Source organism: Lampetra fluviatilis, chromosome 6 (assembly GCF_964198595.1).
Source record: "Lampetra fluviatilis chromosome 6, kcLamFluv1.1, whole genome shotgun sequence".
NCBI lineage: Eukaryota > Metazoa > Chordata > Hyperoartia > Petromyzontiformes > Petromyzontidae > Lampetra > Lampetra fluviatilis.
Window position 1 is genome coordinate 14,140,127 of NC_136280.1, and position 16,490 is coordinate 14,156,616.

Sequence of the window (16,490 nt, forward strand, 5' to 3'; positions counted from 1 at the left end):
AGATATTCCTGCGGAGGGAGCTGGTAGGAACGTTGGGTTGCTCGGTCAATGGCCAGGGTCAACGGCGGCGTGGTGTATTCCGCAAATATGCCCGTCTGTGAGGGCGGGCACAAGCCGGCGTGAGTAGGTTAAACGTTGAGTTTTATAAGGGCACCATGGGGTGACCAGCCCCCCCTCCCCACCCAGCCCCACCCCTCCCACCCCCACCCAGCCCCACCCCTCCCTACCCAGCCACTCCTCACCCAGCCCCTCCCAACCCAGCCCCTCCCTGCACGACGGACACAATACTCCCCTGTGGACTGGTGTAACCAGGAGGTTCCTACCAATATCACGACGTTTCGGGAGCAACACAAGCATCCATCATCAGGTGGGAAAGCATGGTCTACTGCTGAGGCAGACTGAAAGAACCAAAGAGTATGGATTCCTGCAGTCACGAAAGCTTCAAATCAAGACAGAACATACACAAGTTCCACAGAAAGGTGCTCGAGTCAGGAGTCGAACTCTGACCCATCTTGCTACGAGGCACGCGTGTTAACCACTGTCGCCGTGACATCCGTAGCAATGGTTCGTAGCGATACAAGAGTGATACGGAGGTAAATTACCGCCGGTGAATTGAGTGAATCGGTGAGTTACTATCACTTTGAACACTACTGCTTTAAGCAATAATAGAATAAGTACGATGGCATGTTATACTGTGATTATGGCAGCATGACTGACACTTCATGTGGAATGTTAAGCATGTTAATTATTCGCCCCCCCCCCTTTGCCTTACTACATGTCACGACTTGTGGTCACGATGCAAATAATGATACTGGTAGGAACCTCCTGGTTACACCAGCCCACAGGGGATTATTGTGTCCGTCGTGCAGGGAGGGGCTGGTTGGGGAGGGAGGGGCTCGGTGGGGAGGGGCTGGGTGGGGAGGGGAGGGTGGGGAGGGGCTGGGTGGGGTGGGGCTGGGTGGGGAGGGGCTGGTCACCCCGTGGTGCCCTTATAAAACTCAACGTTTAACCTACTCACGCCGGCTTGTGCCCGCCCTCACAGTCGGGCATATTTGCGGAATACACCATGCCACCGTTGACCCTGGCCATTGACCGAGCAACCCAACGTTCCTACCAGCTCCCCCGTCAGGAATGTGTTTTATTTTATTGGATGTTATCCCCAATGTCTGCCAGGGGTTTCCTCCCAAAGCGAAAACAGATTGAACTGGCAAAAAAACAGATTGAATAACTGGCAAAAAAAAAACACTTCACTGGACGTGTGGAAAAAAAAGCTTCATAGCTCATTGGATTTCTCCAGCATAAAGATTCTGATTCAGACTTGTATTTGCTCGCACACATTATTGTAAACCTGCCTGCTTTAAGAACCATAATCCATGCTGCTTGCAATTTTGGGTCGTTGAGCCTGTGCTCAACCTGTGTGATACAATTTTTTTTTTCAAAGTTATTTAGAATTTTACTAAACTTCATAACACGATGCTACCATTAAGGTTATCACCCATATGTATGTCTACTCCTGGAGGAATCCGATGAGCTACAAATCTCTCATTCCCAGTAGTTTTCACAGGAACATCAAGACGAATCCACGTGCTCCTCCAGTGTGGCAAAGTGCCCCCCCATACCCCAATCATCATCCATGGTCGTTTCAAGTTTAATTTATTTGGTGTAGCCCTGTGAGCCATTCGGCTCTTGAATCGGGTGCAACCGCAACAAAAAAAAAACATGAATAAAAAAACATCTTAAAATGACTATGTGCAAACAGAAAATCCAAGAAAAGACAGCTAAATATTGCAGAAAAAGCACCATACACCAACGTTGTGTGCAAAAATCCCAGTGGGATGCAAGTCAAACAACAACCACAAGACAACTTAGATTAAGGCCATCAGTCTAACTCCGTACTACAACAAACAAACATGGCCAAACCAAAAAAAACTTTTCGAAAATCACCAAAATAAAGCCATAAAATCTATGAAACACCACACTCAGCACAGGTCGTCGTGAGCCACTTGTCAACACGTGGCCTCCTCCTTCAACCTAAGAGCAGCAAAACGACACGAAATCTCAGCCACAAGTCCTCGTCGGTGTCGTGGCGACAGCCCTATAACAAGGAAGGGTCATGGGTTCGATCCAGATGCCCGACGCCTGCTGTGTATTTGGAGTTTGCGGTGTCTCTCTCGGTTCCTCCCACCCCCCACCTCCACGTTTCGAATCAACATCACCCACGCGTTTAGTATAATTTGGCAGCTATAAATGTATCCATGTGAATGTTCACACGATAAGCCGAGCTATCGTTTGGGATAGCCAGGTGGCTTCTGAAAAAACAGAGCTCAGTTGCCCTATCCCTGGTAAAGTCAAAATAGTGAAGTTTCTATTTGTAGTTTAGCAATTGTTGAGGTCTCAGTTTAATGACAGGCAAGACGAAGAAGCGACGTCACCCAGACTGCGTTAGCCGAGTGCGTGGTGTGAATGACATGACGTCACGGTGTGAGATGACGTCCGTTTATCGGTGGGGAGGAGGGAGGAGTTTGAGGAAAGGGGCGAGGGGAGTGACATGACGTCAACACGCGGGGTTTTTCTTACGGGGAGAGGAAGTGACGTCACGGAAATTTAGCGGGGTTTTTAGTCTGAGCAAGGGGACGATTGGAGGCAGGTCACCAAGAGGTGTTGGGAGTGACGTGACGTCACGGGGTGCGATGACGTCAGTTTTCCAGTGGGGGGGTCGAGGAAAGAAGCGAAGGACGTGACGTCAGCGCGGCTTCTTTCCGGGGAGAGGAAGTGACGTCACCATAAGTCGGCGCCGTTTAAGTCTGAGCGAGTGGACGCGTGGAGGCAGGTCACCGAGAGGGTTATCGTTTGATGTGTGACGAGAGGTAAGTGTCGTCGTCGTCATCATCAAATCGGCGGGAATGAGTGACTGTACCGGATTGTTCAGGTAGAGAGGAAGTGACGATCCCACGAAGAGATACGCGTTTGCATGGCGGGAGGAAGTGACGCGAACTTTACGCAGCCTGTTTCTCGATCCCACCTGAGGACGATTGCTTGCGTGGCGATCGAAACATCGCGATCAATTATTTTTTATACCTACATGAACCAAAGAGTAGGGAGTCAACGTCTTTGCTGAGGGGCGGGGGGGGGGCACGGAGTGACACGGAAGGATGGGGCGATAGGACGGATGTGACGTCATCAGTTTAGGCGGGAACACGCAAGGAGGAAGTGACGTAGCAGGCACGTCACGTGTTCCCGTTGTGACTGGACGGAAGTTGTGTGGCCGGAGGGGGGGGGCGGTTTACATGACGTCAACGCGCGATTAGCGGAAGTGGGTGAAGAAGGGGGCGTGGCTTAGTTTTGTGGGCGTGGCTGAGCTTGAGGGGGCGTGGCTACAGGGAGCGAGGGGCGGGGCCTCAGCGCCGCCATGTCGCGCTCGGGGCTCGCGGGGGGGAAGATGGCGGACTTCTCTCTCGGGGTCGCGCAGGCGGCCGCGGCGGCGGCGGGCGTCGGCGCCGGGAGCCTCAAGCCCGAGGTGTTTGCAGACGCCGTGCAGCGCGCGCGACAGGTCTCGGCTCGACACGCACTCGTGGCCGCCTTGCGGAGGCGTCGGGGGGCGGCCGCGACGGGGGACGCCCCGAGAGTGTGTGTGTGTGTGCGCCTGCGGCCTTCATGTGCGCTTGCGGCCTTCGTGTGTGTGGCGGGTCTAGGGGTGGTCTGTGTATGGGTCGGGGGTTCCTTTTGTGTCTCTAAGCGTGTCTGCTAAGGTGTGTGTGTGTAGGGTCCATGTATGTCTCGTATGTGTGTAAGCCATAAGTGTGTCCATGTAGGGCCCCCGTGGGTGTGGGGTGGGCCGTGTGTGGTGTATAGGGTCAACGGGGTTCGGCGTCTCTTACATTCACGTGTCTCCCCCGTTTGTAGGGTCGATGTGCGGCTGTGTGTGTAGGTCCGAGTGTCCATTTAGGGTACGTGTTTGCCTTTGTCGCCTTGTGTAGTATCTGTCCATGTGTTGTAGGGTTAATGCGTCTTCTTTTGTAGATGTACAAAGCACGTGTCCGATTTCAGTGTCCGGCTCTGTCATTGTATGCCAGTGTCTGTGTATTTCGTCTCCATGGGTGTGTGCCATAAAATATCTATACAGTCCGTGTGTGTCCGTCTGCCTCCACGTGTCTTGTGTGGGTCCTATGCTGGCCCATGCTTCTCGAGGCTCGCTATCATTCCCGTGCCGATGTACATTGAGTTGCTTTGCACGACATTTCTCCGTGCAATCTGACCCCTGGCTCGTGATGCGAGTTTGTGCGTTATTATAATCGGTGCTGTGTGTTATTATAATCGGTGCTGTGCGTGCCATTGTAACCGTGGCGAGGCCTGGAGCTAGGCTAGCGGGCCGCGCTTTGGCGCGAACGCGGGCGATCGATGGTAAAACCTTCGTCTTGGGGGGGACGACGACGTGGGGCCCAGGGAAGGGGGTTACTTGGGGCCCATGGAAAGGGGGAACTTGGGGCCCAGGGGGGGAACGTGGGGCCCAGGGGGGAACGTGGGCCCCAGGGGGGAACTTGGGGCCCAGGGAGGGACGTGACCCCTGACGCACGGGGCCCAGGGAAAATCTATCCGCGGCCCAGGGAGTGTGAGACCTGGTGTCGTGGCCACTACTCGGGGGAGCGAGGGGGTAACGTTGTAACCGCATGTGAACACGGGTCGAGTCAAACACCCGCTATTACCCAGGGGACAAGTCCTAACCTAGTTTTGTTTAGGAGCCATGGAACGGGGGGGGTGGGTGGTCCATGATGGTCGACCTGTCCCGGAATACCGAGATTCGTGTTAAACTCCCCACCACCCACTCCCCACCACCCACTCCCCACGTTTACACAGGAGCCCCGCCTAGAGGGGGCGGGGGGTGCTTCGTCGCGTCCCCCGTGCCCCCGTGGCTCACGGGGAGGGGGGGGTCCCTTATTCTAAAGGAAAGGGTGTAACAGACGGCTCACAGTGAGAGAGAGAGAAGAGGGGGTTACCTGCTACGCCAGAAGAGGGAGAGAAGACCCCCCCTTGCCCCGATAACGTGGACACTTTAAAGGAAGAACGTGGAGTTGGGAGCCGTAATCTCGTCGCGGCCTGTAGTACAGTAAGTCAGCGGGGTGGTGTGGGAGGGCCTTGCCGAGGTCGTGTTAAGCACTGCGAGGCAACGTGTCTGTAACCTAAATTTAAACCGTGTCGCCGTGAATGTTGGCATCAGCAGTGGGTGAGCGCGAGAGAATAAGGGCCCGAGTTGAGTTGAATCGGCGGTGGAAGGCGGGGAGAGTGTGGGGATGAGTGCGGGAGGCGTGCGCTGCAGCCCTGGGCCTTTCCACGTGGACACGTGTTGAGGCCTCCATGCAGCCCGCATCGTCCTAGCCGACCGCTTCTCCCGCCCGCGTGTGCGCGTTCGTTAAGAGTCGTACTGTTTTCTAGCCACCGCTTATATTGATTTATCCGTCGTGTGCTAGCGTTCGAGCCGCTATACGCTAGCCGCGTATTTACTCCGACTGCTACTTGAGTCGTAAGTCTCTTGTGTGTTACGCCGCATTAGGCTACCATTGTTGAGCCGTTTTTGCTCTCCAAATCCGCAACAATGCGTCTGTATTTTTTCGCGTGTTTCGTTGTTCTAAAGCCGCCTCTTCCAACTTGAACGTTCGCTTTAATCATTTCGTTTTATATTTTAAGAGGGGCTAGTAATTTGGGTTGAAATCAAATCGCGCTGTGTACACAGCAACTACTGTACGGTGTCGGGTTCGAAGTTTTTTTTTGCGCGGCGCGTTGGTTTTACCACTTGTTAGGTAGATGGATATAACGCCGCGTTACGACTGGAACTTTGTGCGATGTGAACGTTAGGGTTTGTCCTTCGAATAGACTGACCGCATTAGGAATGTGGAATTACCGCTGTCGGCTTAGAGGGCCGCCCATGGTGATCATTTGAGCCGGTGGTGCGGTACACAGGTAAAACCCACTCGCTTCGTGTAGGTTTTCTCGTGCTGTATTTCTTTAACCGGGAGCATGAAACCCACGTAGTATTTGTTTCTTGTGTAATTGTCCCTAAATTAATCCGCACTAACTAGTCTGGTTAAATGAGGTCAAACCCCCCCCTCCCCCCACATGATCGGCGGCGTGGGTAGGGGGGGGGGCTCCATTCAGTCGTGGATTAACAAAAATGTGCAGTGAATGTATACAAATTAACAAGTCCTGGTATTTATTGTCATTGTATTTAAGTTAACTTTGACCCGTCCTTTGGTAAAAAAAAACGTATTTATCATAGTTTGTCTCGTCCGATTTATGTAAAGTTTTAAACAAAGATATCTAAAATGTGCAGTGGTGATGAGGATATGGGGTGTACAGTCCTTGTGCACTTAAGATACCGCCCGACTAGTTTAATGACGGTCTAAAAATGCAGCACAGTACAATAGACTTGTTACATTGGGGCCGCACCTCGAATTCAACCCCTTTGTAGTTCCAGGCAATGCTAATTTTGTATGACTATAGGTAAAATTTGATCGTGATTCATGATGTAATGAGAAATGGGAGCAAAAAGTGGCTTGTGTTTTTGCACCGTCATTGAGTGTGCAGTACTATTTATTACCTGCCGGCCGATTTAACAGCAAATGATTATAATTTACCCAACGTTTGGAAAATTATTTGCAGAAAGTTGCTCTTTCACCTGCGCTCGTCATTATAACAATCTTCAAGTCTTAAGTATATTCCTCTAGACGGAATGGCTTTCGTGGGAGCTAAATTAAAACGCAAATGTTCATGCTCCTATTATATAAATACACGGGGGAACTTGATAAAAAGGGTATGCAGTACATGCAAGGCGAACAATGACGAGGGTAATGACTGCTACTCACACAGGTGGTTTTCACAAAGTTTCTCGAACATGGCGCGCCGCAGGGGTTTACGCGGGCCAACTGTAAAGTTGGCCTTTCTGATCGTTATGTAGCTGCGAAGAGGCCGTGCCACAGATACTCGCATGCCTTGCCGTCCGCGCGCTTTGTCGTGTGCTTACAGTGGCCCATGGGGAGATAAGAGAGCCCATCGCCTGGCACGTGTTCAAGTGAGCACAGGCGAAGCGCACGCGTGGGATGTATCTAGAAAGGCGCATTGCCTCCCCTGCCTCTATTGCCACTTGTTGTTGCGGACAGCTTTACAGGTGTGAGAGAGAACCACCCCCCCCACTCCCACCACCACGTAGGGTGAATGAAGCGATCCGCTTGCCGCGAATCAAAAGAAGGCTCTCATCTTGCGACTGGCCCCAAGCGGCATCAAAAGCGTCGTAGCAACGAGCACGTGATGACGCCGGCCCCGCTTGTCCCCACTGAGCGTCGCGGGGCCTGCCAAGCGTGATGAGAGAGGCCGGCCCCCCATCACCCACCTCGCTCGTTAGAGTGTGGAGACATTGCGACTCGACTTTACTCTCATCGAGCAAATGCGAGTGGGGGAGGGGAGTTGAATTCGCACTGTAACTCTTACGTAATGGCCCTGTATACATTCTGGAGTGATTTGCAAGGAATTTGCACGGAAATAATTTGGATTAGGCATGTGTATTCTAGTTTTTGTTTTGTGTGTTTCATTCTTGCACTTTTGATTGACTTGATATTTTCTGCGAAGCATACGCATTCCAAATGTCTTTGGTTTCGGTCTCCCAGCAAGACATTTGATGTGCACTTGCTTATATGTTTCTAAAAAGTTATTTAAATGTACCTGTTTATGTTACCCCGTGAATGGCGATGGATAAAAAAAAAATCCTGCTCTACTGGAACAGGCATGCTTGTTGTCGCCTTCGGTGTCGCTTTTTTCGAAAGCGGCATGTTTAATTTGGCGCTGTGACGGCATCCGTTGAGAAGTCTGTGCTGTTGAAGTTGTGATTTGGCTTTGGAGTAAAGTATTTATGCGATTGCGCTGCATAGGCACAGTACACGGTCACATCAAAATGACCAATTGTACGTATGTATTTACTGTGTTGAACTGCTTTCTAACCATATATAGCCAACCATGCTCATCGGAAGTGCGGTCAGTGCCGCTGTAGAGCACATTTTTTTTCTTAATTTTTACTGCTCACCTAATTGTGTATTTTAAAGGTGCCGTAATGTTAAAATTGAGATGAATGATCACTCGGTGTTAAAGGCCAAGGCATTTACTTATACCTGACAACGTAGTTAAAAGCCACTTGTTTGTTTTACGGAGTCATATTTGGCCAAAATATCTGCTACGGCATCGCTCGCATATCCTTGAGTTTGTTGGCCTTGTTTTTTAAGCGTTGGTGTGAAGCCCGGCATTGTTTTCTTTAACGAAAGCACACCGCCATTGAATTGACGCTGGATCGATTGCTTGGCACGGCTTGTTTTTTATGCATTGCGTCATTACTCAAAAACACAGCTGCTTTGGCCACGGCAGCATAGCTTGGCTGCAAGCTGGCGACATGAATCAGTGTCGATTTGCACACGCACATCTGGTCATGTGTAACGTTAGAGAACCTATAATGGAGGTCGTTAAGTAATGTTTTCGTAGGCCCCGGTAAACATACTTGCATTTCTCTTAAGTTGAAATTAGGAGTGCCAGGTGTTTTTTTCGCACGTTATTGAAATGCTCATTTATTAGCGGGCTAAAGTTTCTACCATTAGAGTGTGTGAAAATGGTAGCTGATTAAAATGTTTTAAATCTTACTTTGGGTTTAATCCCACCATGTGTAGTACCGACGATGCTCATTGGATATGCCCAAGTTAGTGTATGCCTGCTCAAGTGAGTAATGGAGCTGCACTCATTACCATTGACAGTCCTGAGCCAATGTTGTAAATTCCACCTTATCCATGGCTGAGGTCACTTTCACATAAGACAATTGCTGTTAACTTCCCACTCACCGACCACAGAGAGCTCATATGCCGAGTTGACCCTCGGACAAATCGGGATTTTCAACCTTGTGATTGAGTCAGGCTTTTGAGATTAGAAAATTGTATTTAAACAAGTGCAGTAAAAATAACGTGCCATATTTGTATGCATGATTAAATTCTAAGCAAGTCTGAAGTGCAGCACAGTATGCCAGGCTTGACGAAGTTGACGAGACAACCATGTTTGTGCAGTTGAGAAACCTGATTGCAAACTGTTTTAAAACTTTCCACAGTGTTACTGCGCTTTGCATTGACATTAGATGCATTCCTGACGGGGTTTTTTTTCTTGCACAGTGTGTTCGGTCTTTTGAGATGCTCAAGTTGATGATTTGAAAATGCCCTTTATTTCTCAATGCTGACCCGTGTTGCGCTGAAGGGAACATAATGGCCGACTCATTGCACTTCACGTGGTCCTGCAGGAGGGAGGAGATTTTGTGTTCCTGGTTCGGTTGGTCTGTCGAACTCACTGGTTTAAGTGTCTTAGTTTGATGTGTGCGTTTCCCCCTTTTTTTAGTAATAAAGTAGTTTTGTGTTGTAGATAAAACGTATGGGTTTTGCATTAACGTGATAAATACACGCTACCACCGATTGTAATCCGTGAGTCATGAATTTAGGACACTGCACAGTAAAATGCTGCTTCAGCTACATTTCTGCCTTCCCTGTGTGCTGCTGTAAGGCAAGGCCGTTGCTCTTAATGTTATTGAATGACAATACATTTCTACTCGGAAGGCAGAGATAGTTGTACATGTGGGAAAGGAGTTTAGAAGAGACATCGCCACCTTTGTCACGTGGGAGGTACACCATTGACTCGGCGTCACTGAGATGAGTGCGGCGCCATTGCTCTTTGGAGCAAAGAGGGCCATTTCAATCGCGTTTGACTTGAAAGTATTCTCAGTCCCGGTATATAAGGGTTAGGGTTTCAGCCTCTGCTTTGTACAGTGACATCCATTGGTGTGTGCCTGTCACGTTTTAAAAAGTCCAACGAAAGTTTTTAGCCGAATCTTTGTGTTTGTGTTACTCAAGGAACATTGTGTTTGAAATCTCTTGCACGTTTGTGTATCGGTTACCGACCCTTAACCAGGCGAATATCCACGGAGATTGGGAATCTCTAGTAAGGAGAGATGAGGAATTATGTGCCTAGCGTCTGGGACGTCCGCTGTGACAGCAGCATGCATTGGCCCGTTTCTGCGAGTAACAGCGTTTCAAGATATTTCATTTGAATTTAATGTTTACTGCAGGCTCCAGTACTGATGTCTAGAGATGAGTGCATGTGTTAGTGCATACGAGAACCGCCTGGCATGACTTGCCTCCTGTGGACCTTGAGACTTTTAGTGTACACCTTGCTCGATAGTTTTCATGCAGGAGTGCATTAAATTACTTTGCTGTTGTGGTGCTCGTGTCAATCAGATTCGAGGAATCGCATTGTAACGTTTCCCCGCTCGCCTGGAAGGCTTGCTTATTGAGGAACTTGTCAACGTAAAAAGTCTGCGTTAAGCCGCTGAAGGTTATTGCTGTGACTAGCTGTGTCGAGCAGTGCCATACACACCAGAACGTTTACGCTCCACGCAAGTGTCGCTTGCCCTCCCACGGGTCCCCCCCGCATATGTAGGTCATGCCCACACGCAGTGATGAACGCATGCGCTGGTGCCGTCACGGTGACTGACAATCGCCGAACGTGAGCGCTGGGATTGCACAGAGTACAAGCACTAGCATTGAGTTGAAATGTTTGCAATAGGTGTGCTTTTCTATATTTATTTGCTCAGTTGTAAAACACATTAATCCAGCAGAGGAGAGGTGAGGTTTAAAATACCATGCGCATGATTTGTCGATGATTCAAAGCTGTGTCTAGAGCCATACTGTGTCACCACTTCTCATAAAAATAACCGCCTTTGATGACCAAACGATGACTCCTTCACATACAGATGTGTGTTGTTATTCCTGTTACAGCTGAATTACAGTTCTGTTATTTTGGAATAACCTCGTTTCATTTATGATAAAAAAAAAATACCTGGCCCAGAATAGCTTTCAGTTGTCTGTGTTGTAGGATTGAAACGCTTGCAAGAGAATGCCGGCCTTCTCTGTGTTGGCCATCTTAAAAATTGGGGTGCCAAACGCCTTTTAAATAACTCGCACATTTCCCGACCACGTTATCACCGTGGCTGAGCCCCCCCCCAACCCCATGAAATGCAGACTAAATCTTGACACTGGATGGGCCAAACTGGCAAATTGAGCATCAATGTTAGTCCCACGCGGTACAGCTTGGCCTGCGGTCGGGTTGCAAAGATGCTCGGTTTATTATTGACTCCCCTTAAAAGTTTACCCCAGAGGTTTGCAACCATGAATTAATTGTCGGTACACCCTGCGTCAGCAGTCTGTGGACTCTGTCCATAATGCTCCAATGTTCCGCTGCTGCAGCTATCGGTTTAGCGACAGCGCTGCTCCGCCAGGCATTCCGAACATTCACACGCAAGTTGCGCCAGAAGAATACGTGCTTATTGACACGAAAGTGAGCTTGGTGGCGACTGGTCTGGGGTCTCATGTACGCTACAGGCCGTACGAGTTAAAGGGGGGGGGGGGTGGACCCTACACCTGCTGCCCCGTACGCGCCCGTGCGTGTGACGCACTGTAAATTAAAACGGCCTTTTAAAGCGAAAGAGTTGCGTTGCTCAAGTGGGTGGCACACAATCTCTGGGGGACGCGCGTGCGTGAGCGCGGGCCTGTTCTTGTGCGTGGACACCCCCCGGGGGAAGGTGAGATCGAGTTTCCTGGGCGTGCACACTCGTGGGGGGGCCAGGGCGGGTGTGGACATCGGTCGCGTCCTCGCGTTGTTGCAGGCGGACGAGCAAAACAGAGCCGGACGGTTAAATTCGGTCGGCTGCTTGGGCACGTGTGCGTGAAGCACAGTCTGTGTTTTTCTCGTCTTTTCGCAGTGAAACCGCCCAGTGTGTATGGTGGCAGGGTGGCAGCAGCGCACGTGTTTGAGTTTTTTCCCCCCCTCAATTCTTTCATCGCTGCCCTTGCCGGAGGGTGTGAAATTCCGATCACGAGGGTGAATGCTGTCTATAAAAGGCTGTTAATTTCAGCGTCAAGAGTTCCTGCCCACTCGAATAGTTTAGTGACTTGGTATAGTTTTAATGTATCTTGTGGCTGTTACTGGTACCAGCTTAGCCTTCGAAGGGATTTTAAGACATTTGTACTATCCCTTGTTTACTGCTCGACACTTACACCCGTGGGATTTGACAAACTTTTTATTTCTCCCATTTGCCCCTGGTTTATGCTTGTCCTTTAGGTCATGGCACTTTTGGCTGTGCACCATTATTATTCATTGACTTTATTTCAAATTCACCGATTGCAGTAATGAGCATCATCTAACAGGTGGCAAATATGATAGTGTAATATATTATCGCCGACGGCAGAATGCTCGAACGTTATAAATTACCGTGGTCATTATGGGCAGTATTAACGTGTAAGTCCTATTATATTTGTATTTAATCGTAGGTACTGGGGGGTCACGTGTATGATGCGTGCATTCATGTAATCCAGCTTATTTGCACACAAGGGCGAATAGTAGAAGTAAGAATGCTTCGTACTGTTATAAGTGGATGTTATCACCGTATAGGCTTAGATTACAACAAATGGGAAACAAAACTACATTTTGGCTGTTAACACCAGTCCCTCAGTTCCTCCCCCCTTCCCCCACTAACCTTGTCAAACCAACAAGCCACAGTTAAAACCAAACACGTCTGTAACGGTCATACACGAAAAAGTGGACTTCTCTATCACAAAAGGCATGATATTGACCGTTGGATCTGGCCTCCAAACATGCCTTGCATGTCATATCACTACACTTCGTGAATAATACAGACTACCTTGTTTTAGGCCAGCCTCCAACTCGGAATCAAAATGATCGCCACGTTATTATAGACAGCAGCAGTACAATGCGACTACTGTATGCTGTTTTCCATCCTCTTTAGGACACGTCAGGTCCATGATTTTTTTTTATCCTTTACAGAAATGTTGGAATTGGTTTATACCCAGTCGTCATTTACACTACTCGTCCAAACCCGCCTCCAGGTTTCCCCCAGAAAGCACCATCTTGTGGTGACACCGCAAAGCTGAATGTAACATTTTGCAGCTTTCGGGCCTTGAGTATGCATTGCCGGTGTGTTGGGAGTAATTGGTTTGCACAGAGCACGCAGGGGTGCATTTACGGACACTGCTGCGTGTGCAGTCTTTGAGGGTTTGCATGTCATGTGTAAAGTTACTGTGGTGCAATGCGATTCTAGTACTTGTACACGTATAGGCTTTTTTTCGTATTCCAAATGTTGGATGAGGGGCCTCCTGAAGTCGTGCGTATAGTGGGGGTCATTTGAACATGCTTCTCCACACTGCTCAATGTGGTTTGGTGAAGGTGGGGAGCAAACGTTGAAGCAGTCGACATTGGACGTATACAAGTACCGTACGACTGAATTTTTCGAAGTTTTCTTGTTGGTAAAGCCTTTAGAGACATGTATAATGTAATGTGCCCGTATGAAAAAAAAAATTCTGTTTGTAATTTTAGCATGGTAGTTTTTGTGCGTGGAAAATGGAAATCTTGCCTGTGTTGGCATAAGCAAGCGGTTGCAGGGCAGGATCTGTACCTTGGTGCCTAGGTAAGTTCATTTTGCCAGTTGAGGGTAAAGCACTGTCTTTGGCAATCCTACTGCAGGGCACGGTGGCCCTGGGTGTTGGGAGGATGCATGATGCATCGGTGTGGCCTCAAACAATAGCGTCACGTTTGGCAAGTAATATTGGTGCCAAACCTCAGGGGGTGGGGCGGGCACAAGATGTACACATTGGTTATCGCTTCGCCCTAAGACACTTGTTCGCTCAAAACTAGTTATTGCTTATCCCACCTGTGGGTTTGAACCCGGAGTGTGCTGTGTCGAACCACGCAGTCGTTCTGTTTATTGGCAGTGCTTGTAAATATTCAGAATTGGAATCTTTTTATTTGGACTGCAGGAGGAATCCGATGAGTTCTTAAGCTCTTTCAGAGATGGTCCAGTACGGGTGGGTTTGTAAGTTACAACATCAAACAAAATAATGATAGGAGTGCAAAATAGCGAAAATGGTAAACAAAGGCACTAAATATAATTCATTACTTATAAAAGTCCGATTTTATCAGGACTCTTACTCTGGTAAAACGTGCATTGCAATCTGTGTGTAGTAATCGCATTTTTTTTTCAATCCATACAAGCGTAAAGCAAACATTGACACTTCGCTTGTCATCAGAACGATCAAGACGGAACAAAACACGTTGCAAAACAGACGGATGCAAACCAGACAGAATGCGTACGATATGAAAGATTATTCAAATGAATGATGAACCCGAAAGATGACAGCTCATATAATCTTGGGAGGGGTTGGAGTGGTGGTCTACTTACAATTCCTAATTTTCCGAGCGGATACAACCAATACGACTTCCAGTTCAGATCACTCTTCAGACATCTCTGGTGGTGTAGTTGGGCGCCTCTGTCTGACGTGAATCACCGTCGATGTGTGGCGAAGGTTGTGACGTACGCTGCGAGTAGTTTTTTTTTTATCCCTTGAGCTGGAAAGGCGTGTTGCTTCGGAGTGCATGAGCACGTGGCTCAAAACTCCTCGCCCAGTGGCAGCGGAGAGAATACAAAGCTCACGTCGTGTGTCAGTGGGCTTTCATTGTGCGAGCGCTGAGAGCCATCATTTGTGACGACTTTGAGCAGTAGTCCTGACGTACTGGCAGCATGGCAGGCACTTGGGGAAATTGAGTGGTGCTATTTTACGCACCCGCGCGTAGACCTCGGCAAGGTAAGGTAATTTACCCTTTTTACCGGGTAAAAGGGTAAAGGTAAAGGGTAAAGATGTCGACATGCCAAGGTGTAAGGTAAAGGGTAGGGTAAAGGTAGCTCGGAAGAATTACCCGGTAGGGTAAAGGTAGCGTGAAGTATTACCCAGTAAATACGGTACCTTGTTTACTGCTAAAAGCTCCGTGGCGCAGTCCGTGGCCTCCATTTAATAAGTAATATTAAAACAAACTTTATAAAAAACACGCTTTTATGAAATGTACTCGTCATGGCAGAACTCCACGACTCCAGGAAGTGGCCCCGAAGCTTGCCATAACGTAAGGGACCGTGGCCAATTACAGCCAACGTCAGTTGACCGTGGACAATTAGACCCAAGCCGAAACATAACATATAAAAATAATGTTTAAAAATATATAGATTTTTTTTTATGATAGAATATAGTATTGTCATCAGTATGACCTAAGTATACCAAGTTTGCAGTCGATACCACATTAGGAAGTGGGTAAAAATTTAGTCTCAAGATTTGAGGATACAACAACAACAATAACGACAACAACGACAGAGTGAGTTAAAAGAAAGTGTGTAAAATTGGAATCATCGAGAGTATTCTATATGTATAAAGCGCTCCACCTCGCATTTACCGTTATAAACCTTGTTCATGTGTAGTAGTTCTCTAGTAATTGCCCTGTAATTGGGTAATTTGTATGGGGTAAGGGTAAAAGGTAGGGTAAAGGTAAGCTCGTTGCTTATTACCTTGTACCTTACCTGCTAAAGGGTAAAAGGTGGGGTAGAGGTAGGCTCGTTGTTTTTACCTTTTACCTTACCTTGCCAAGGCCTACCCGCGCGCATGGCATTGTTCGACTCCCACCATTATTTAGCAATGCTCGGATGTGTTGAGACTTTTTGGTCGAGAATATATTTTGTGGAAAATTCATATATAACGGCTACCATATGACACTTGTTGAGTGTAATTTCTGCTTGGGTGGTAAGGCTTTGTAACATTGGCGTACACTGAAGTTGGGGCCATAGGCGTGCCTTTACTACTGAGCGGTGAAAGCTGTATTATTTTTGTCCCCCTTAAATGTTTGGAATGTGTGCTATTTCATGTGCTGATCCAGGGCCACTTTTGCTTCTGTGCAGCATTGAATCACGTTTCTGGGGAACCAATTCAGATGGCGTGCATTCACGTTTTTGTGCGTCGTTATGGAGTTTACGAAACAAAATAATTGGTGCTGCAGAACAAAATTTTGTTTTCCACATCTGCTGCATGCTAGATACGCGTCTAATATTTTCCATTCTACACCACATTCCTGCAAATACCCACGATTGATAATTTATTTGTTTTAATTCCGCATCCTCCACTGATAGGATGATTTGCAGAATTGGCTGGTTGCGTTGAATGTATTGGTTTATTGTTTTGGCTGTTGCATTCTGCTTGCTGTTTTTAACGTAGGCTTGAAGTACTGTATATCAATAATAAAAAAAGGTGTGATGCTTTGAACGATATTTTTGGTCCAAATTAAAAGTAGTCTCTTAACTCAAACTAATTGTGTTTTGTGTGTGTGTGCCTGCTTTCCTGCATGTGCTTCTGTGCCTCCTGATGTTCGTGTTTGGTTTTTTGTGCAATGTCCTGCTGTTAATGGCTGTTTTCTCGTGTCTTCTGTGCATGCACATCTTCATTTTGTTTGTTTTGTGGCATGTCTGTTATGCCTCATCTACGTGTTTCTGTCCGTATGTGGTTGTCTGTCTGTATGTGTGCGTGTCTTTCAACGTG